The sequence below is a fragment of the Pezoporus flaviventris genome, unplaced genomic scaffold, assembly GCF_033815535.1.
Source record: "Pezoporus flaviventris isolate CSIRO_AGI_PZ_B2104156 unplaced genomic scaffold, CSIRO_AGI_Pfla_v1 ptg000007l, whole genome shotgun sequence".
NCBI classification, from domain to species: Eukaryota; Metazoa; Chordata; class Aves; order Psittaciformes; family Psittacidae; genus Pezoporus; species Pezoporus flaviventris.
In genome coordinates, this window is record NW_026892555.1 from 66,193,315 (window position 1) to 66,217,184 (window position 23,870).

Sequence of the window (23,870 nt, forward strand, 5' to 3'; positions counted from 1 at the left end):
AAAAATTAATCAAGAATATTGATGGCTGGGCATCAGCCTCTGAAAGAACTGTCTGCTTGACTTCTTGTGGCACATGCTTTGTGAAAACACTGCTAGGAACTCTGCTTTTATCCAGAAAGAGCACAGAGCAAGAGCAAGGGTATGAAAGGTTATAGTCCTATTAGCGGCGCATGTCTCAAACTATTCATGTCTAAGGTCTTAAGTTTCAGTTGTTTGGATTTTTTACACTTTCTTTCAGAATATTAGTTTTGTTTTGTTTTAAAAAAGGGAGCAATGTTCTCCCTTTTGCTAAGTGTTTTCTCCCTCTATTTCCCTCAGATGCCAAGCACCAACACACAGCAGGAAATGGATGCTGAGCAGTATAAAAAAGAAGACTCTGGAAAGGATATAGGGGTACACATGTGATAAGAAGGTTTGAAATGTGGTTATCTATAAGTCTGCTTTATGCATATATGTTTTTGCTAGACATTTAATTGCAAATATTTTACAGGGTTTTTAAGTGAGAATGAGAAGCTGCACTCATTTATACTGCAGCAAGGCAAACCTTGTGTATATTCTTGTAGACCTAACATATGTGCTTTGGAGTGCTAATGTGCTTTCTCAATTGTTTTGCTTTTTGCTAGCTCTATTGACAGTAAGATTTGTGTAGTACTGTTGTACCCAAAGGTCATTATTCAAAACATTTTTACACAGCCCCTACCTTCAAATACAGTTAACATATGTTGACGCAGCTTCTATGCCAGCTATTGCGCCACAAATAATAGACAATTAAAAAGTTTAAAAATTAATAAATAGTGAATGGAATCTTCAGCTGCAGTTATTTTTTTGTCTATATCCACATGAGTATTTGAATGAAAACAAGCATCAGAACAAGGTTACGCAAGCTAGCAGCACTTCTCACAAACAAAACCCTTGACTTTTTGAAGGACAAACAGAAAAAACGGAAACAAATGTACACTACTAACATCAATATTTATATAACTATTGCATTATTGAGAGACCAGATGGGTAATTGTTGTAAGTTTTTATCCTAGATTTCTTGCATTCCTGTAAATTTGGGCTGAGAAAAGCTTAAAGGATTAGAAAGACAGTTATGGCGAGGCAATCAGTTCATCTTTATTGAGACAGCTAACAGGGTGTTGCTTCCCTATAGCAAAGTTGACACTTTAAGGGACCTAAAAAACTGCAGTACATTAACCTATAAAAGAGGTGTGAAAAGTTGAGCCCTCTTTACATCCAGGTACAATGCAAAGACAAATACTTAAGACTCAGATTCTGCCTAAATAATTAGCGTAGTAAGAACATTCACTCCTAGGTATGGACTAAAAGGCAGATGAAATTGCCATCACTGCACCTGTGAAGACATGCACAAATAGAGTCAGATTGCTTCCTCAAACAAAGCCTGCAGTTCAGTTGCACAGGCATTGCAGGTGAGCGTGAAATGGCATTTTCATCATAATGATGAAGTAGGAAGGCATGATAGCCTGGCAGAGGAAGGAGAGAGCTAAGAGCAGATGTCCTGCTGCATAGCTTCAAAAATAAATATGAAAGGAACAACATCAAGAAAGTAGTGGCTCTGAGCAGGGTGTCTTGAGTGCCTTCTTGCAAGTCTGAAATTCTGGCATTCACTAATGCATGAAAACCCTTCTGACAGTAAGCATTGAGCAGGTATTCTCCATGTAGGCAAGACTGGGAGTTACTGGGGAACCCTACGGATCAGCTTCCAGGGCTCCCAGAGTGAAAAACCTTACCTGGCATGGAGCATTGAACAGAATCACAGACTCAGCTGGGCTGGAAAAGACCTTTAAAATCATCAAGTCCAACCATTACGCCAGCACTGCCAAGTCCACCACTAAACCATGTCACTGAGGGCCTCCTGTACACAGTTTTTGAACACTTCCAGGGATGGTGATTCCACCACTTCCCTGGGAAGTGTGTTCATGAGACTCTCTGGAAGGCTGTAGGTGGAGTACACGTGCAGACACAAGAATACTTGTTTCACTTCAATTTCCCATTCCTGCCTTGCTCTATTCTGCATTTGTCAAGGTTGGGGTATTTGTGACAAAAGCAGGAGAATACTATTGGGTTATGTGAATTGCTGTGTTCACTATCCCTGAGTTTCTTTCCACAATCTCTTAGGAAAAGTCAATGCAATGAAGACAATGTGTTTCTCCTATTTTCTGGGGAGCACCATCAAGTCTCCAATTCATCAAGTCTGAGGCAGAGAATACCTACCCAGGGTAGCTGAAATGTTGCTACCTGGTTATACTGTATGACTGGCAATACTCATCAGCTCTCATCTGAATGTACTTGAAAGAAGAGAATAATTGGTGGTAAAGAGGTGTCTTTCCACACCTTACTAATCAATTGATGAGGAATGAGACACACAATGCTAACAAGATAAAAATTGGTCTCAAAAAGAAAAAAGGAACATTCTAATCTATGGGGAAAAAAAAACAACCAAAAACCCCCAAACATTTTATCAGAAACCTTTCTAATACCAAATAGCATTGAGAAGAACTCAGATTTAAAATATGCAGACATGAAAATCCAGACCATCTCTAGCTTTGATGTGATTTTTTTCAGTTGTAGTCAAGCATGTATTTGGGACAGCAGCAGTTTCTCTGATTTATGAAGCCTAGGGTTTGGTCCACTGGCTTCAGGAGGAATTGATGGTGGCTGAGCAATGTTAAGCAACCTGCAAAACTGAGCTTTCAGAGAAGCGTTGAAATATACACCAGTGAGGCTGATTTTTCTCTCTGCCAAGTATACTCTATCTGTAATCTCTGCAAGCCTGAGGCTGTTCTCATTCTGGTTACAGAAGCGTTTTCCAACTGGATGGAGTTCTGAAGTCAGGTTCACAGGAACAGGAGTGAGGGCTGGTCACCGAGCCACAAATGTGGCTTCTAGGAATCAAATCCCACAGCTTGAGACTGAGGTTCAAAGTGTAGTTTTTTTCATGGATAATTAGCTTTAAGACCTTCCACTGTATCAAAGCACAGGACGTTTCCCAGTTCTAACTCATCCTCTGTTTCTAATTTCTTGACATACTGAAAACAGAAATCTGTTTAATCTAAAGTTCCTTATAAAAAATTGAGTAAACTTCTGTAAGAGAGGCATCAAGAACAGCAATGCATATCTAACAACAGAATCAAGTGCTTTGATGACTTTAACTTGAATCACCATGTTGATTGTTCATAGCTTGATCACAATCAGCCATCTGTAGTCATTTTGGAGGATGGCTTTCTTAAGTAACAAAAGACATCACATCCAAGCCAGAAACCCCCAATCAGACTGCAGTTAGTCGTTGGAATTAAATGGTCACTTTATGAAACAAGCACACAGTTTTTTGGAAGGCACAGTATTTTATTTCCTTAAATACATTTATTCAACAAAAAAGTTCCCATCTTTGAGCTAACTAACAAAACCAGTAAGGTACAAAATCAATATTTATACACTGAAACTGAAAACTAAAGGGTTTTTAGTATGCTGAACAGCAGAATATAGGTCCTTTTTATAAACAATTCCTACTGAAAAAGTGACAGCTCTGGCACAACTCACAGTAGGAAGGGGGAGAGGTAGGACACACTATTTTTTTGTTGTGGAGAAAAGTAGTCTTGCTTTGAAGAATGCATGTCAGAGAGATCATCCTTTGAACTTGCTCTTACAGAGCCATTTAAAATATTTCTGTGCAGCAAAAGACTTGTGGTGGAATATGTTAAAGTGCTCAGAATGGTGAAACAAGTAAGAGGGATTTTAACACTGATCTTACCTACACAGTCAGAAGGAAAATTGGGGCTGTTCAGCCTGGAGAAGCGAATGCTGCATGGAGACTTCATAGCAGCCTTCAAGGATCTGAAGGGGGCCTACAGAGATGCTGGAGAGGGACTCTTCATTAGGGACTGTAGTGAAAGGACAACTGGTAATGGGCTCAAACTTAAACAGGGGAAGTTCAGATTAGATATAAGGAAGAAATTCTTTAATGTGAGGGTGATGAGGCACTGGAATGGGTTGCCCAAAGAAGTGGTGAATGCCCCATCCCTGGCGGTGCTCAAGGCCAGGCTGGACAGAGCCTTGGGTGATATGGTTTAGTGCAAGGTGTCCCTGCCCATGGCAGGGGGCTTGGAACTAGATGATCTTAAGGTCTCTTCCAACTCTCTCTAGTCTATGATTCTAGGTTACCTACTAGGGTGGACTCTGAAGCAACTATACCAGTTGAACTAAATTACCCTGAATGGCAGTATCTTAGTAATGCTTTCTATTTTATTCCACTGGTTAAAATTTCTGTAAAAAAGGAAACTCAGTATTACTTTAAAGTTTATAGATGAGATTAGGCAAAACCAGATGAGACTAGCAGACTACCACGTCTCATAATAAAACTCCAGTAAATCTGTCTGTAAGAAGTTCTAAAATGAAAATCAGAACCACGGAAGACTCTAACTACACTGGAGTTTGAATAAGGAAATTGAAACCTCATTCTCTACACAGAATATACAAATGTATTTCCATGCAATATCATTGCAGAGAAATAAAGCACACAGTGCTTGTACCCTTATGTGCATTTCTCAAGCTTGAATTTTGTGAAAACTGTGAATATCTAGGCAGACAGCAGATTGAAAAAATCTCAGTTGTAATTGAGCAATTACCAAATACTGGCCTGGGTTATTCTTCTTCATAATAAACTTCATAAGAACAAGCTCAGGAGGTGGAATTTTCTTTAAGCATCTATATGAGGCACTCATTCATTAAATCTCCCAATTTATATGAATTTGACTACCCAACCTACTCTCCAACCAGCAGAAAATATACTTCAAGCATTAGAGGAAGTCTCTAGGAGCCCAGGCAGGATGGCAGCCCTCCCTGAAAGAAAATATAATGAAAATATATTGAGGTGACTCCTACACTCACCCATATCCAATTGCATTCTTATACCAACAAAAAGGAGGGAAACTGCAAATAACACTGCTTATTACACAACAAATATTTGAGACCAAGGTGTCCTACTATCTGCTCTCACAACCCCAGCATAGGTCTAATTTGCATCAGCAGCTGTAAATAACAATATGCAACTAGATTTTTTGAGTGACCCCTTGGTTTCTGCATAGGAAAGAACTTGAGCATAAAGCCTGACTCCTGTTATCTTTTTTGGCCTTGTACCATTGTTTGGGGACTTCAGAAGGGCAGAAAAGAAATTTCCTGTATATATGGTCTGTGCTGATGAGGCAAGCAGGACAAATGAGAAGGGAATATATCTTTGCTGAAGGTGGAATATTATTCTATACTTAGTTCAACTTCAACTTCACATCATCATCTGTGGCCTTAAAAAAGGATAAATACTTTAATAGTCACACCAACCATAGAGTTAACAACATACTTAAGTACGTGGATTAGGTAAAGCCTAGAAATGTAAAAGATGGAAATTAAAGTCAGCTGTATGTCAGGCAGGATGCTCTATAAATACACGAGATCCCTCAGCATCAGACTGCTTCATCCTTTCTGCCTTCCTATAAAGATATCAATAAGGAAAATTCAAAAGAACAACAGATATTCAGAAGTACAACTTTATATCAGGTTACTACATTTCTCTGATTTCTGATATCTGATTTTGCTTTTATTTCATCAGCATATCTGAAGAGCCTTTTTGCTCTTCTGCAGTACCATAGTATGAACAGATAATTTAGTACGTAAATTAGAAAAAGAGATTTGCATGTCCCGTAATACCAGCACTATAGCCTTTAAGACATCTGTCTTCTCTCTCAAATATTCCGATTGGCTGATCACATTTCACTTTCTCCAAGGCACAAATATTTTGGGGGTAATTCCTTTCTTTTTCCTTTAAATCAGATGCCACTTTGCTTTATTTTCAGCCTCCTTAAAGTGCCTTGTACCAGAATTATTTGTTAACTTAAATGAGTGCTAAGCAGAACAGGACATGGCTTTCTATTCTCTCCCCCACCACCAGGTTTCTCCAGAAAGCTGCAATAATTTATTGGTCTGTGACAACAAACTCTTGCTGTGTGTTGAAAAACAGGTATTTATTTATTGAAACTGATCCCTTCCCAGTAAATATTCGATGAATTGGTAAATTGAAGTCAATAAGCAAGCAAAAGCTACTCTTACTTGTACACTTCTGATTAATTCTCCCCATAACCACAGATATTTATTTTGACCCAAATGCTCTTAGACTGGATGAGATACAACCACTCTAGTAAGAAGGGCTTGGTTTCAAGTGCTGTACTCTCCCCCATTAGAGGAGGTGCTCTTGATCATCATCTAACAGTAACTGCTTTCAGCCCTAGCTTAACAAGTTTCCCCTAGAAAATGTGTGGTTGTCAACAGACTGCCAAAACTCCCTTTATGCCATTACTCCTGATTTTCACTGCCTATGTAAACAAGCATCAATTGAAAGCCTATCTGGAATGAAGAGACATACACCAGGGAAGCGCAATTCCTGCCTTATTCACTGTGGCCAGAGTGGCTCACAGGCCTGTTAGCAGACTTTTGCAGGAAGGTCTTTTGCACCATGGACCAATACACTTACAGGCCCTAAATCTAGCATATAAGAGTGGCATTTCCAAGCAGGCAGCCCATTCAGGAAAGGCCAATTCAGTGCTGCCTGTATAAAATTTGCTGAAACATCATCTGAAGGTTCAGCAGAAGTGAAAGCGTTAACCAGAAATCTTGTATAAATCACATTTTGCAGGAATCACTCTGTTACAACAGATTGTGCATCACTATTTTTTCCCCACTCTTTCTGATACAAGCACCCTAGGCAAACTTTCTAATTAGAGCAGCAGATGTATGCAGTGCCATGTCTTTGTGAAGTTATTATGCCCAAACCAAATTTTGTCACTAGAAGCCAATGATTCGTTTGTCTACGAAGGGCTTGAAGTGGCTGTATCAATTATTTAAAACATACTAAGAAGAGGAATCCATTTAAAGTCTTCTGGGAAGCCCAGTTATAAACCAGTGCATGTTCAGATTTCATTCACAATATTGTCTTTTTAAAAATACAATATTACTAATTAAGGCTTAGTGCATTAGGCCATTAGAACTTGAGTGATTCATGACAGCATAACGATCCTGCTTATCATTTGTGCTTTAATTTATGGGGTACTAAGAAAAAAACAAAGGAAAAAAAAAAAACAAAAAACCTAAGTAATTTGCAAAATTGAAACTCATCCAAAAATTGCTTGCAGTAATTTCTCCTGAAAAGTGATTTCACTGTGTCTAAGTGCTATGCTGGTAAGAAAATGCTTCCTATCAATAATTAAAGTATAATGAAAGTTTCATGTGTCAGAAGACACTCTCAAAATAGGGCTACAAAGAAGAATGTTGCTTTTCTTTCAGACCTTCCACATCTTAAAGCTCACAAAACCACCCTTTTCAAAGAAGCTTTTTAAATAAACTATTTAGAGAAATACATGACTATTCAAAGCACACTAGAAGTTGTAACAACAGTGAAAATTAACACAATTCTAACAAAAGTTGCAGCAGAAAATAAATGTCTATACAGTGCCAAGCATCCCTAACTGCCAAGGGTAGCCATGAAAGATGTGGATAGTTACCATATGTCACGGTTATGAACAAAAGCATTACAAAGGGCATTAAAGAAGCCTGTTTTTCTACAAACTTGGGTTAATTTCTAGCATCCTAGCTGTCTACAAAGGTCCAGCCATTGACTGACTCCTGTGGTTGAAGGATGTCAAAGGTCTGCCTAAGGCTCACACCACAGACAATCTGCCGTTTCTTCCTTAGGGTCAGTGTCCTCCTCATCTGTCCAGATGAGGAAGAAACTTCTAGGGACTGGACTAGAGCTTTTCGGCCTCATGGTAGACGTGGCTGATGTCAGCAAATGGACACAAGAGTTACTGGGGACAAGAGGAGGAAGAAGCAGAGTGCCCTCAGCTTTTCAGAAAAAAACAGTTTAACAGTAATTTTGGCCACTGATTTAAACATGTACATCTAATACTGACAAAGGCAGAAGGTTAGCAGGATTTTCAGAGAGGTCCTTGGCATAAAATCCTTTTTAATATTGACAGAAGTTAGAGAATGAAATGTGCTATAGAGGGATTTCCCAACAGGTCTAAGTTTTCAGACAGCTGATCCCCCTGCTTCTTCACTCTAGTTATTATTGCGCTTCACTGTCTTCAGTGAAAGCACTTATGCTAGCAGGTGGAGGACCATCCAATCTCAGGATGGCCAGGTCTGCTGTATCCCGCAGGAGGAATAGTCCTTCCAGTGCCAAGGAGGCACCTTCACCACGACTTTGCTGTTCAGAAAGTTTGCAAACCAGCTTGCAAGTGAGATCTAGTATGTTGGATCAAAATCTTAAGCAGGCTAACCAGCAGAAAGCTAGCCCTCAGAACATGTAGGTACTGTGAGCAAACTGCAGCCAGGACAGCTCAAGGAAGCCTGCCACGTTGCTGAATCACTACGTGGAAACACTATTGCAATGCAAACTCTGCATGTTTCCAAAGGGATGCTGGGCTCAGCATGAGTCCACCTAGGAGGTGACTGCTTCAAAAATAACTGAAGCTATTGTAGCCGGAAGAAGTAACTAAACCTCTAACTAAACATTTTTTATACTTCCATTTTAAATTGCTTAATATTACGAAGCTACTCTTCTAAGTGGCATTTAGGTGAACATCTAGATTGATGGGACTATTTATATAATAGAATATTTCTCGTTGTGGTGAGAAACATTAAATTTGAACTAAACTCTCTTAGTCAGTCTCCCTTGTTCTGGCTATCTAATGGACAGAATCAGACTGGATTCTCCTGTATTCAAAGTCCATAACTTAGGAGGGAATCAGCAGTCCTTTTGAATTTTTTCCCCCAGCATCCTATTACAGGAATAGGAGGTTAGCCTTGCTGCATGGCAAACCCACTCTTTTCTAACACTGAACAAGGACTCCTTGTTCTCCTGATCTTCCGAGAGCCACTACCTGTCATCCCCTGTGACTTCAGCTGCTCAAATAAACTTGGGAGTCTCTAATCTCTTCTCCACCTCTTCCCATGCGTATAATCAATCTGTAACTACAGTTACTGTTTAAAAAGTGTACAAAGTAGAGCTTCACCTCATGTGAACAGCTTAGGTCATCATATTTCGAAAGGTAGGTAACTTCACTAAACTGAAAACTCTCTTTAACAGCATCTCTGTTTAGCAGGCTGTGGTACACAAGTACTCTTGGTAACGGAGTTGCAGCAATTAAGCCTGGAGCCATCTGAAGATGTCACCCTGCTTTCAATACTCAAATACTTTGATCAGTCTTTACCATGTAGGAGCTTGGCATGCCATTATAAGGCCATAGCTGGCATTTCCAAGTTCTTGCATTCATCCAATTTTATCATGACTTGATCCTAAAAGTCAAAGTGAGTAAACCTTGGTCCACATCCTCCCTCCCTTCCCACTGAAAAAGCTGGAAATCTCTTATTTTGCTTTTCTTCATCTCCATTATCCCATTACATTTTCTTCTGGCTTTTTCTCTTTATATTATTCCTCCTGATTTATAGAACACCTAAAATTTTCCAAAGGAGGTAAGAATTTGCTTAAAGTTAATACAACCTTGTTGACAAAAGGGTTGACTTCCTTGACTTCTTTTTGCCACAAAAAATTAGTCCATAAATAATATGAGAGATGCCACCCACAGTTTGAAAACTCTTTTGACAGGGCTTTAGTAGAAACTCCAAACTGACCCTGTGCTGTCCCAGGAAATGCAAAGCTCTTACAAACAGATTATCTGTTATGATATTACTTGTTATGATACCTCTCCCTGACATGCTGATTCTTACCATAGCAACAGTTTATGGAAAAAAAAAATAGAAAATCGAAAAGCATCCAAAGCATCCTAGGAAAACATGTCACACTCTGCCTTGACATATTATTTTTCTTTTTGCCAGATAAATAGTTCCTTTTTAATAATAAAATAAAAAAATAAAAAAAAAAAAGAAAAAGAAAGTTTGGTTGTGGAGGTTTTGGGTGTTGTTTTGTTTTTTGATAACAATAACATAAACAACAGTTTTGAGTGCATTGCTGCATTCTTTTCTGCCAGCATAAACATTCTGTTTCTCTGTGAGTTTGTACAAAGGACTACAGGCTTTTTCCTAGCCCCAACCTTTGTGCATCCACACGCTAGCAATCTACTCCCCTACACAGATCTTGAACCCCTTCCACACCCAGGTCTGCAGACAAATATGACTCAGAGCTTACTCCTACAAACACTCAAATGAGAAACTACAGCCCTGTTAGGTTAAATAGGACAAATCTAGTGCGTAAAGATATTTGCCCATGTAAGTATATATAAAACTTAATGCTGTGACACACACCCTTTTCCATGAAGGGATTGTCTACATCAGGATTAAAGGTTTCTCATTATGATAACATGCATAGTCATTCTGCAGGTGAGACAAATGTCAAGAGGCCCAGGTGAAAGCAGAAAGGACTATCTGGTGTTGGGCAGATAAGTTACAGTGCCAGCTGCTTCATTCACTGTGGAATTTTACTGGTTTAGATATTGCTTATTGTGGTATTACTGTAGCATTGCTGTATTAGATAATACTTCTTGTGATATTTTAAAATATTTAATAAATAACAGAACTGTATCTTATTCATCCACATTAATCTTCAAACAGATGATTAATGACCAGTAATATAGAAAGGTGGCTTTTTTTAAAATGACAAATGCAATAATTCCACATTAGGTAAATACTAACCTCTATGTATAACACAGTAACGTATAAAATAGTTGCATATACCTAAACTTGATAAACACTGATAGTCATATCAATCTAACTATACAGCATTCACCCTTCCACATGTAATGTTGGTTAAAACATTTCAAATATAGGGACAACGACTTCAAAGTTGCAAATTATTTAAAAGCTTAAATGTCATGACTTTACTGCTTGGGTTTTTTTTGGAGAAAGAACAGAAAAAGTGAACTGAAAATACAGAGTTGAATCGAGTCGAATCAAGTCAAACAAAATGGAATAAACACTGTTCCAGTGTTTGACCACCCTCTCAGTAAAGAAATGCTTCCTAATGCCCAGTCTAAACCTTTCCTGATGCAGCTTTGAGCCATTCCCATGCCTCTTATCACTGGATACCTATGAGGTGCAGGACACCCCTGCCCCCTCCACTTCCTCTTCCAAGGAAGCAGTAGAGGACTACCCCCCTCAGCCTCCTTTTCTCCAAACTAGATAACCCCAGTGTTCAGCTGCTCCTAGCAGGACATTCCTTCCAGCTCTGTCATAAGCTTTGTTACCCTTGCCCTTCTCTGGGCACATTCAAGGACCTTTACATCCTTCTTAAATTATGGGTCCCAGAACTGTACACAGTACTCAAGGTGAGGCTGAACATCACTTTTCAAAATAAAGCCATTTCAAGTAAACTAGAAAAGGACAGCCAATTGTATTTTCTGTCCCCTGTTTACATTATATTTCAAGGAACAAAAAAATTAGAAAATGAGTCCAGAATCAAAACTTACTAATTTCCATCTTCCCAAATGAAGTACAAGTGGTAAATCCACATGAAATTCAGTGCATTCTTGATTAGGACTATTAGATAGTCTGATTTGAAAATAATTTTGCTTAGAGCATAATGGCTACCTCCTATTTGAAAGGTTAATGCTTAGAATAGTGTATCATCTGTTTAAATGTTAAAGTATCAACTCTCACCAAATGAAATTTAATCCAAATGAGAAACAGGTTTGTTTCTTTTTTTTTTTTTCAAACTATAGACAAAGGTTCCTAAAAGGTCGTACTTGAACTATTTATAGTAAGAAACCACAACTAAGCCAAATGAAAATGAGTCTGCAAAAACTCCATGGAACATTACACACTGGAAGACCAAACCTACCCCCAAAGACAAATATGGGTAAGGCAACTGACATATCCCTCACTCTCTGAAGGTCAGTACTAAAGACTGGTTTAAGATTAGTCATCACACGAATGACGAGCATGACCAGAACCCCACTGTGTTTAACATTACACCATTGTCTATCATCCACAAGAATTTAGGAGTCCTCACCAGACCTGAGCTCTGTCAGGCAATAACTGTGCTGTTTAAGCGTAACACAGGAAGACAGCAAGCAGGACTGCTCCATACCTTGCGGCAGTTAAAGGCCACTGAAGCTCAAGTACAAGATCATACCAAGAACAAAGTAATATAAGCAAGCCATGAACATATTTAAGGAGAAACCAGTTTACTGAAACAGCTTCCAAAAGGTAGTATGGGACCTAAAAAAAAAATCCCTAAATAGTTGTAAGAAGGAGTTTGACCAGTGCATGAAAAGAATTATATGATATCTTGGCTGCAAGAGAAAGAGACTGAAGTGGATAACCAGAAGAATCAGTTATATCTTCTTATGAGTGCACAATTCTCTATAGGTATACCTAAGGGGAGAAAAATAAGCATTTAAAAAGTATGCTATGAAACAACACCAGAACCCAAGATAAAAATAAAATCTAAGATCATCAGCTAGCACTGGTGATTTAGTAGAATTTTAAAATATTTTATTTAAATAAGTTAGCTGAAATTTTAAAAAGTGCATCTTTTATTCTAGTCTAAACAGCCTTGCTTCATCTGCCAGCATTTTATTTCTCACAGGGCTGGGTAAACTATTCTATTTCAACCCTTTCCTTCAAAGAGTGAAATCCATAATGTCATTCTCTGTGTGTGTGTGTATTTGAACATGTTCTTATTTCCCCATTTAATATAAAAAAGAAAAAATCATTAAAAAGATAGTAAATAAGACCTAGGAGCTTTATATTTCATTCATACAAAACATTTTCTAATCTCTGTCTCATTTTCTCTGAAAGCATTTTATTCTGAATGTCTTTTTATTTCTCTATATTGTTTCTTCTTTTTCCAAGAGAAACTTGAAGCATACATTACCATTTAAAAGTAAGTTTAACACATGCTGCACATGCACATTGCAGGTGCACTTATGAGCAAAAAGAGGGAGAGTCATAAATACTGGATTAATAAAAAACAGTACAAGTCAGTATGAAATATGCTGGAGCTCACAAAGGAGGATGTGAGTCCCAGCTACCTTTGGGACTGCTGAGCACTGGACTTTGTCATTCATGACCCAATGAGGTAAAGTAAGCTGCACGTCACAGGCACTGCTTTGCTCAGCAGGGGACATGAGGGACATGGTATGGTACTCCTGGAGCCTCAACCACACTGTTCCAAGGGAAAAGCACCCAACTTGATCATTATTAAGGACTACATCAGCAGGCCTGCCTACAGATGCTGAATTAAATACACTGGCAACATAAATATTGGATTTTGTAACTTTAAAATGTTTGAGTTTTGCCTCCTAAGTGTTTTGAGCATATTTTTACTTTTGCATGCAGCCATCTAAACAGCTCACTCTAAATCCTGTCCCAGGTGGTTTCTTTCTCTGCTTTATCATTCCAAGTCCTCCTTGCCAGACTCTCTTCTAAATAATTCCTAACTCAGAATCTCACCAAAAATTTCAGACCAAGAACACAGACCCATCATAAATGTAAGCATTTTATGCTGCCTTTTCTTCTGTCTGCTCCCCGCCTCTTTGCCTTGGCAGTTGTAAATGTTGATATGAACAGTTAGTAAGCTGGATCAAGGACCTGATCAGGATAAATAGTTCTTTTTTCATATTACCAGTTGCAGCACATCACTGGGAGGGAGGAAGGAAGGAGGAGTGTGCAGGATTTCCTTTGCAGAAGCAGCTGGACTCTAAACTTACTTAAGCTGATCTTGAAACTATTTAAACTGATATTATACAGCTCCCTTCCAGCCTGCCTTTTTTGTCTTCTACCATTAATTGTGCTTTCTTCCAAACCAGCTTCTCTCTCTTATACTTGTCTTGGGCTTTTTCTCTTTTGCATTCTGTTAATCTTATTAATTCTATTTCTGCACAATGCCTTTCCCTCTTCCATCCTCTCTCTTGAGAACTCTCCCATTCTTACTTTTTTGCATTTTTGCTTAGAAATGTACTTTGTAACCCTGTTGCTAAATCCTTTCCTTGATTCCAGCTACTTTGCTATCCTTGATTTTGCCTCCCATTGCTTACATTTCCAGGCTGCATGTATAGGTGCCACATACAAGGAAAATCTGAGTGAGAGTGCAAATTTAGAAGCTGGTTTTAAAATTTTGGCCTTGAAGATCTAGCCTGAGCTTGCCTTTGCAATATGCCCTGGAAAGATCTCAGAGGAGTGGATGATCTGATATTATCCATATGGCACTGCAGATTCAAAAGAATCACAAAATCCTCTCCTTCCCAGATTCTTCTGTATTGCCAGGCAAAGGAATCATGCCAATCACAAATGCTAATACAAGCACCAATTCCCAGTCAAAAAGCATAAGCAGTCTTAAAACTAAGCCAGGAAGAGTCAAATGTCTAATACTTTTCCACTCTCTAGCCTACATTACCACTGAAAGCTTGCTAAAAAAAGAAGAAAAATATATTATCCTCTCCTAGTCTCTCATTTTACTATTACTGCTGCTTAATAATTTGTCTATGTACTACAAAACCCAATGGGGTGGAGGGGGAAGGAGGTAGAGGGAAAGGCTGCTGTAATGGCTAACTAGCCTTGAACACAGCCAGGGATGGAGCATCCACAGCTTCTCTGGTCAACCTGTTCCTGTGTCTCACCAGTACCTTATCTCTGACATGTAAAGAATTACCTATGAAGTATACATCTGCTTCTAGAATTTATAATGTATTTTTATATTATGTGAAAATCAAAATATAGACAAAATAAATTCTTGCACATAGATGGACATCTAGCTAAAACATTACGTTTGAACTATCATATACAATTAATTTATATAAAATGTTCCTATATTTAACAACTTCTTTATTTAGAACTCAGAATTTAGAAGTGAGTTTCAATATATTTCATCCTGCCACAGAATTGAGCAGTGGCGTGTTGCAGAAATCAAGTGAAAGTGCCAAGGAATTTTGGTCTAGTGATGCAGACTGTCTGGAACATGAGCCATCTCATACAAGATAGGTTTCTCTGAGATAATAAAAAAAATAATAATGATGATTCTTCACACCTTCCCTGTTGTCAGTGTTCAACGAGCCCGTTTCTGAGTCTCTCACTTAGGCAAGTAATCCCACTGAAGTTGAGAAACTATTTAACATGAATAGAAATTGCTGAATTTAGCCTTAACTACACTATGTGTTTCTACAAGTAGCATCACACAAACCCCACATTCAGTGCCACTTTAGGAGATGTTTGTTGAAGCCACAAGAACTCCCAAGTCACAGATTGTGCCTCTGCAATGATTAAGTGCAAGATAAGCCTTAACTTTGAATTTCCCAGGACACCATATTTTCCTTGTATAAATCATTCCCCAAAAGGTACACAAATGAAACAAGACACTTCTCCATTGGTATCACAACAGGAGATGGAACCATTCACAATCTTACCTAAATAAGTGTAACACTTGCAAAGTTCTCCTTTTCTACTCCTGTTCCAGCCTCTGCTGGACTATATAAATTTCATTAGGATTGCACACTGCTGGTAAGCCCCTGGGATTCTGTTATGTACAGAAACAGCCCTTAAGTCCAAGGAAGCTTAGAAGTACATCATGGACCCATGCGGACCTCTCCTCCAGAAAGACAGACACGTATTTCTTTCTGAGGGGTTTTCTGAGCCCACCTGAGCACCCTATTTACTTCCTTTTTACTTCCTGTCTTTCACCACACTGTCATTGAGTACTGGTGTATCTCTACCCAGATTACTGAAGCAGCCATCATGACCTAAAGGCATTGCCCCAGATTGCTAAGGCTAACGTGTAGGTGTTTTATACTGAAATCACCCAGGTGAAATGATGGCAATGGTATGACTGATAAGGAAACCATACAATTATGGCTGGTTTATTCTCTACCACTTTGATTTACTTAAAATTTTCATATTTTCACTGCTTTACCTATTAAACTGTCTTTATTACAACCCATGATTTTTCTCACTTTTACCCTTCTGATTCTCTCCCCTATCCCACTGGGGAGGGAGTGAGCAAGAGGCTGTGTGGGCTTAGCTGCCAGCTGGGGTTAAACCATGACAATATGGCATTTATATTAACATAAGAATGATAACAACCAGTCATTAAGAGGGCTAAGTTCTCATCATTCCTCAGTGGTCTACCCTAAAAGCTCGTTATGAAACTAAACTTTTTTTTTTAAATGCATCCAAAGGAGACCATCCAAAATTATTAATAATAAATCCCTTTGTAACTATTATTAAGCAAACTAAGAGACAAATTTTAGTCAAATAAAGTGTAGTCCTGAGCAACCCACACCCCCCAAAACCAAATGAAAAGAACAAATTAAGGGTTTTATCTGTCAATTACAGAAGATAAGCATTTTGGTTCCTTGTAGCCTATTAAGTGTCCACTGCATTTAAATATATCTAACACTTAGATATATTAGATAATAATGCATGGATGTTGCAAGGTAAACAGATCCATAATCGAAATGACTGGATTCATACACTCTGTTAAAAGCATTGCCTGTTAGCAGAAATCAGTTGTATGTTATATATTTTGCCCTATAAACAAAGCTTAGTTACTGATACCACTGCAGAACTGGAAGAGGTACCCAGTTACAAGCATGGAATTACAGCAGTGGATCAAATGGGGTCTCACCCCACTTCAACCAGGAATTAACTGGGCAGCTCCAAGCAGATCCCAGAGTACAGAAGTGGTCATGGGCTCTTATGAATACTGAGTCTCATTCCAAAAAGAGCATTCTCTTTGCATTACTTCTAAAAATGTGTCTCCTCTCCAGAAGTATGAAATCTCATATTCCTGTCAAGCAAATTCTGACTGTTTTACCTACAGTGCCACAGCTATTCTTGCATTTGGTTAGAGTTAGCGGAAGATGTTACACTGTCTTAGCCAAAGCTAACAATAATATTTTTTTCCCCCTTTCTACAAACACTTTCTCCACACAAAGCAGCCTCCAGCCTACACAGGCAGGTAGGGTATAATAGCTGGATGCAAACCTAGGGAAAACTGTTGTAAATGGAAATATACTACAAAGAAGAAACACGGTAGCTGGAGACTCTCCACAATTATTTTCCATTTGACCTCCTACAAACAATTGTCATCAGGGAGCTGTGTTAGCATTACCAGACTGTAATTAAGCCTCCCATATCTAATACAAAGGGAAAACCAAGCAGATCACTGAACGCAAACTACAAGACAGAGGTTTTTCATACTGTTACGGGTGAGGAAGTGACTTGTTTTTTTTAGCCCTGAAGTACACAGCCACTCCAGCACCAAATAGTTAGACACTCTGCTTTCCCAAGAGCCATGCTCCTCCTTTCCCTGCCATGCTCCAGCAGTTGTAACCCCTGACACTCATTCGCATTCACTTAGACTGGGAAGGTAACTGTTTGTAGCTCAGCACCTGGCTCTTCAGTTATACATGGCTCCCAGGAGGAAAATACTAATTTTCTTCTGTGTGTAAGGAAGTGCAGCAGAAAAAAAAAAAAATCTATTTTATTACAAAAAGTGTATTTCTAGCAAACAAAAGGCAAATAAAAAACCAGCCTCGCTTAAAGTAACCTCATTCACCTAAACATTTTAAAATTACAAATATACACTCAGACTGAAACTCACACGTAGCACCATTTAAAACTGGTACAGAAAAAGGAATTTACAAAGAAAAAATGGATTAATTTGCTGTCAGATGGGTTATGCCACTGCTTTTTAATGTATACTGTGATTAAATTCTGCATGGGTATAGATAATACTGCCTCACCCCATCCTCAAAAATCCCAGGCAGCACTGTGATAGGCTTAGTTTCCTTTGTTAAAAATTTAAGAAAATCTGGGATCAACATAGCCTCCTCAATAAGTATGACCAAATGAAACAGCAATTTTGCCCTGCAATAAAATGATACTGAAACTGATAGGTATTTGTAGTTTAGGACAAGACAAAATATACATGTTCTGCCTCTGTAGAAGCACCACATCCACAGAATAAAAACTCCTTGGAATAAGCATTACAGACCAATATTGCAGTATAATACAGTACAATAATACAAGAAAATAATTTCAGCTGGCAAGCAGTAGAGAGATCCCACCTTACTTTTATAGCAAAAAAGCTCCACAAAGAGAGTGACTTCTGAACTCTCTCTCCATTACTTTGTTTATAGCAGTTCACAGCTTTATCAGGCTTGTTTCAAGAGAAAAAAAAAAAAAAAAAGGCTTTAGAGGTGAATAAATCCAAGGTTTGAGGTTTTATCCAAGCCTCAAAACATAAATCAAAGGGATGCTTAATCCAGGGTAGTACATTACAAAATAACCTAAGTGTTGGTGTGCTGCCATTCATGTATGTGGGAACGACCAACAGATCAAACTCAGTGTTAACCTTGGTTCAGCATTTTCATATCCATCTGAAAGCGCTCTAGTCTTTCAGTTGTTATGATAAAAAAGCACATGACTTGTTCTTATTTTTTTTTTCTTTTCTGTATAAACATTCCACCCGTTTTTTTCCTTCAGCAATGTCAATAGCTAATCAACCAGTGTAAGGAACTTAGTGCATAGCTTTTAGCAGTGAACACTGCTTTTCATAAACAGCTAAAGGATACCAAGAGAATTCTCTTTAAAAGCCCAGGAGAAAAAGAATGCTAGAAGTTTTCCATTTCCTGACACATTTCAATGTTGCTGTGGTAAAAGAAAACATTTACTTCTAAATATACTAAATGCATCCAATGTAAAATCTAAACAAAACGAGGCATTGCAGATCTGTTGTCAATTGTGTCCTTTGGAAATATCCTAAATCCTGACATGCTGAGGTTAAAACATCTTGATGAATGCTGAGCAAGAGTAGCTCCTAGTGACTTCAGTAGTTGTGGGTATTTCAGCCTTCTCTGGATTAAAATGAGGAGGCATGATTTTTATCAACAGAACAAGAGCTCTCCTGTGCCACATGTGAATTTAACAGCAAACTCTTATCAAATCAGAAAAATTGGACCACATCATGTGTTTAGCCAGTAGTCAGGGTTCACCAGAACAGCAGCTGACAGGATAACGTGCATCACCCTCATTTATTTATTTAAACTGCTAACACACTGTGCTGGTTCTCCATCTCTTTTTCTCAATCCTGCATAGCTTCAGGGATGATGTACAAAGCACATCAGGTGTTTCTCCCCTTGCTGCTGCTATCAAGCATTAGGAATGGCACAACTCACTCAAAGCATGCTTCCTGCTTTCACTACATCAATCAGCCACAGTAGAAAAATAGAAAAATCCCAAGGCAAACTTGTGTAAAATTATATATTTTAATTTAGGCTAGCAAGAAATGATGGAATGACTTGATAGCACATGACTACTTCCATGACAGCTCTTTTTTGCTGAACGTCATCTATGCAGCATGTGGAAAGATAGGTTATTTCAGAATTGGCATTAACTAGACAGGCAACATGCATGTTTCCGTATCCATACAGCATGAAGACCTCCAAACGCAGATGACAGAAACCTTTTTAGCGCATTTGTAAACTTTTAGATGCAAAAATGATTCAACCTGCTAGAAAACTATGTATAGAAAGTGCTCCTCCAGGTACTTTGGAACCACTAGCTTTCATAAACAAATTCAAGTTTCACAGAGGAGTGTTATAATTGAGCTCTGAATATTTGACACTGTGTATCATTGCAAAGCCAGTTTTCCTCCCAAGTTCTTAAGCAAGATCCCGTGTGCTTTGCAACAAGCAGGGGAAATGGGAAAGATCCATGAAAAAGATCCATGAAAAAGAGCTACGGGCTGTTTTTATTTCTTTATATTAAGTGATATTTTGCAAGTGGCACCCTGCAAGTTGTGCCTTAACTCCTTGTTAAAATTCAACTAAAATCTGTATTACCCCACTCTATACACATAGGTAAAATACACAGTTGAAAATCTATGAAACATATATTACTTGATTGATTCTGAAGAATAAAGCATTCCCCAGCAGATTTATTGGTTTACTGTACATCCACAGGACCAGTTAGCTGGAGAGCTGAAGAAAGAAAAACTGTCTAAAACAACTTTGGAATTGGGAAGTAAACCAGTCTGCAATGCTGCTTCTGGCTGGCCAAACTAATGTTTCATCTTTTTCTCAGTGAACACTAATATGCGACAGCAAATGATCCATTAGGTCTGGATCACAATGCTATTTTCCCCACTTATCCCTGGAATAACACTGTCTCGGACTGCTGGAGGAATAGAAATGCCATCAATTCATGTTAGCCCTAAAGTTTTCCCTCACAGCACTCCTCTGCTGAGAAGCCAGGAGACGAATGAGAGCCATCACCTTGAAGGTGCCAGTAATGAACTATGGAAAGATGTCCTGAAGCGCAAGGGACCCAACTCTGTGGAGAGCTCTGTAGCTTTCCTGCATCCCTGACCAATTTCTCCGTCAGCACCCTCTGCTGTGCTCCTTGCACTATGTACAATGACTGTTTTGGAAGCTTTATCACTCACCATCCCATAAACATACAATACAAATGCACTTCACACATACATATGCACACACACTCGAGACACACATGCACACGCACACTCGCTCCCCGACATCACATGCAATTCTTCCCAAGTCCCCTGTGTATTGCTTAAAAACAGAAACCAAGCACATACACACTAACATCCCCCCCCAAAAAAAACAAAATAAACCCCAAACAAAACAAAAACCAACCCAAACCAAACTAACCCCAAACGCCCAAACCAGTAAACAAAACCAACAAAACACACAAAAAGGAGGAAGGAATGGGGGGGCAGAGGGGGTAAAGGAAAAAAAAGCTTTTTTTTTTTTCCTGCTGTTGCTGTGGCTCCCAAGCATGTAATGCTAAGGAAGAGTAGTTCCACACTTTCATCAGCTAGCTACATCCTTGGGATGAAAGGGAGCAGACCGGAATGATGCTGAGGCTGCATAAGGGAAAATAAGGTTTTGCAAACATGCCTGACTCCCAGCGAAATTATCTCCTCCACATCCCCTCCTCCCTAAAACCTACCCTGAACGGGGGAAGGGGGGGGGGGGGACGACAAAACAGAACAAAACAAAACAAAAACAACAACACATAAGGAAAAAAGTGATGAAAAGACACAACTCACCTTAACAAGGGGTGTTGGATGGGGTCAGAGAGGAGGAAGGGTATATAAAAAGATCTATTTTTAGCAGAGGTTGTGATAGTATTGAAACACACAGACACAGGGTTTGGAAGCAAGGGAGAAGAGTATAAAAAAAACGAGGGGAAGAGAAATTATCAAGGTGCAAGTCGGTCTGGCACGGGAGAGAAGAATCCCCAAGGAAAAAATAAAAATAAAACAAAAAAAACAACCACAAAATGCCAAGAGGAGCAGGAGGGAGAGCGTGGCGGTGCCGGGGTTTTGTTTTGTTTCCCTTCGCTGGGGGGGCGGGCGGAGGCGGCGGAGAGGGGGGGTCGCGCTTTCGGCGAGGAGCCCCTCGCTGCCTCCCCGCGACCGTCTCTCTGCCCGGCGGCTCCGGGCGGCCGGGCTCGCTCCTCGCCCGGCTCCGGCGGCGGCGGGCGCGGCGCTCTACTCCCGCGGCTCGCTGGGGCTCTGCAGCCGCGTTCACGCCGCCGCCGCTGCCGCTCCTCGGCCACCCCCGCGCACCGCGCTCCCGCCGCCGCCCGCGGGCGCCCCCCGCAGCCCGCCGCTACGGGCCGGGGCGCTGGGACGCTCCGGGGCAGGGGCGGGACGGCAGCGGTGGGAAGCAGCGGGCAGGGGTGGGGACACACGAACACACACACACACACACACACACACACACACACCTCTTCGCGGTGGGTGCCGGCCGCGGAGAGGGACCCGCAAGGGGTAAGTGCCGGTGCGGCGCCCCAGGGACCCCGCTGTGACACACCGCCGGGACCCCCGTGTCCCTGCCCGGCGCCTCGGTGCAGGAGCCAGCTCGCCCTCTGGGCTGTCGAACACCCTCCCCTCGCCCGGCGCCCGCGGGGAACGGGAGCTCAGGTCTGGGGGGGCGAAACTCGGGCACGCTGAAAGGCGACGGGCGTTTTACCAGTGGCACGTAAGTGTCGCTCAGTGTCATTGAGAGAAGCCCCAGCAACAAGCTGGGAGCCTGAGAACTGTACTTACTTCCATTAAAAGTAGTAAAACTGCATCCAGCTTTGCCTGTCATACTGAAGCGTGGTTTACAGGTAGCGGCGCCAGCAGATGATGGTCATTTCGTGATCCAGCTGGTAGCTACTCCAAGGATTTTGTTGATAAGGACCATCAGAGGGTCACTTTGTCTTAAGCAGCTGCCAAAATCCAGCAAACATTTAGATGTTAGGGAAACAACCTTTTACCGGGCTTATCACCCCCAGGAATACTCTCCAACTAAAAATAAATCCTGTGAATGTTGTTTTTAAGCAGATAAATATAAAAACTTCGGAAGCCCATTTGCGTTTTCATTGTCTAGGTTGAAACGAGTCAGGGAATGAAGTGGAGAATTTAAGTGCAGAGAAATAAACAGGATTTTTAAAAGTATTATATTTATCTATGGTGCTATTACCAACCATATGTAAACATGCCTGTTTATGACTTGTGATTCGGAATTGGCATTGTCCCATAAATGATGAGAGCAAACGCAGGTCAAGCTGTTGGATCCACAGCTTGCAAATGATATACAAGCTGTGCTTCGGCACCACTGTTACACTGAGATAAGCAGGAGTACATATAGTAAATAGTAGAACGATATGCTCCTGTATGTAAATCGATGCTAAGAAAGAAAGACACTTCCTCAAAATAGTACCATTTGTTGATGACTGGAAGTAGATGAAACTATGTGGAATGAGAGTTTGGATGTACTGGGGTAGGCAGTGGTTGCTTCTAATTACTACTAGCCTTGGTACCCACAGGGAGGACAGTGGATGAACCAGCTGGCTACAAGAGGACTGCAGGCATAAAAAAAAAGATAACAATTTCATTATCCTGTATTTGAGCTCCTTTACAGCAGAGGAACTGGAGGAATAATGAGCTTTCCAAATCTCTCATATGAAGTAGAAATAAAAGAAAAGTATGTTGTTCCTTTAGTGAGCTTCTTGCAGGAAGTGAGCTTCTCACAGGACTCAGAGGAAGATCTTCTGTCTCAGTGCAGGTTCAACTTCTGCCCATTTCTTCTCCAGTTTCCTCTGAGAGCCCAATTGTTCAGCAGTCTAATGACTGCACCCAAGAATTTACAGGGTTTGGATCACATTTCTCTTTTTAAAAAGTCAGATATCTATAGAATTATTCACAGCCACACAAAGGGGAGTAAAGACATTGGAAATAAGCTCTGTGCTGCTTGAAGCCTTGATTTCCACAATAACGAAGTTGGGAAAATGTTTTATAGGTTAAAGTGGAGGTAATGTTAGTGAATATTTTCTTTAATTTCAGTTCATTTTCAAGAAGCTGCATCTCAGTTAACGTGCATTTACATGAACTCTCATTGACTACTATTATTTACGAATCAATTTGCACTGTTGCAAAAGTGCCAATTTACTGTAAAGCACAGGTCTATCCAGGATGAGGGGCAAGGCTCTGAGCATTACCAGTTCTCTGAGCTACTCTATTCCCGGTAATATCAGGGCAGTTTTTATTGTCAATTATAACTCGTGGCCCTACTGACTTTCCCATATTTGCACAGACCTATTATTTTTAATTCCACTTCTCTGGAAAAATAGCGCCCTTTGATGAATTGCTTTACAGTTGGATTGTGAAAAGCACACACACTGGTGGTATTCGGGAACACCAAAACTCAAAATGCTTAAATGCCAGCATATCTTTTTAAAACATACATTTCAGTTGTCATGTCACAGGCTCTGCATATTCAATATGTGATTTACAAGCCTAACTTGTCACTCAAGAAATTTGAATGCTTGGAAAGAGT

The 23,870-nt window shown here is 39.9% G+C and overlaps 1 protein-coding gene across 17 annotated transcripts in view; it reads right to left on the reverse strand.

Annotated features, from left to right (window-relative positions):
• The window catches only part of LOC133267099 (poly(rC)-binding protein 3-like), a 498,414-nt gene extending 477,149 nt beyond the window's left edge, over nucleotides 1-21,265 (reverse strand). For 10 of the 17 annotated variants that reach the window (XM_061449060.1, XM_061449044.1, XM_061449042.1 and 7 more), the window contains exon 1: nucleotides 21,092-21,264. The gene's annotated coding sequence lies outside the window, so the exon portion shown is untranslated. Of the gene's footprint in view, nucleotides 1-21,091 lie in introns of all 17 variants that reach the window. The other 7 variants (XM_061449063.1, XM_061449061.1, XM_061449056.1 and 4 more) reach the window with 2 other exon arrangements.
• Nucleotides 21,266-23,870: the final 2,605 nt, after the last annotated feature.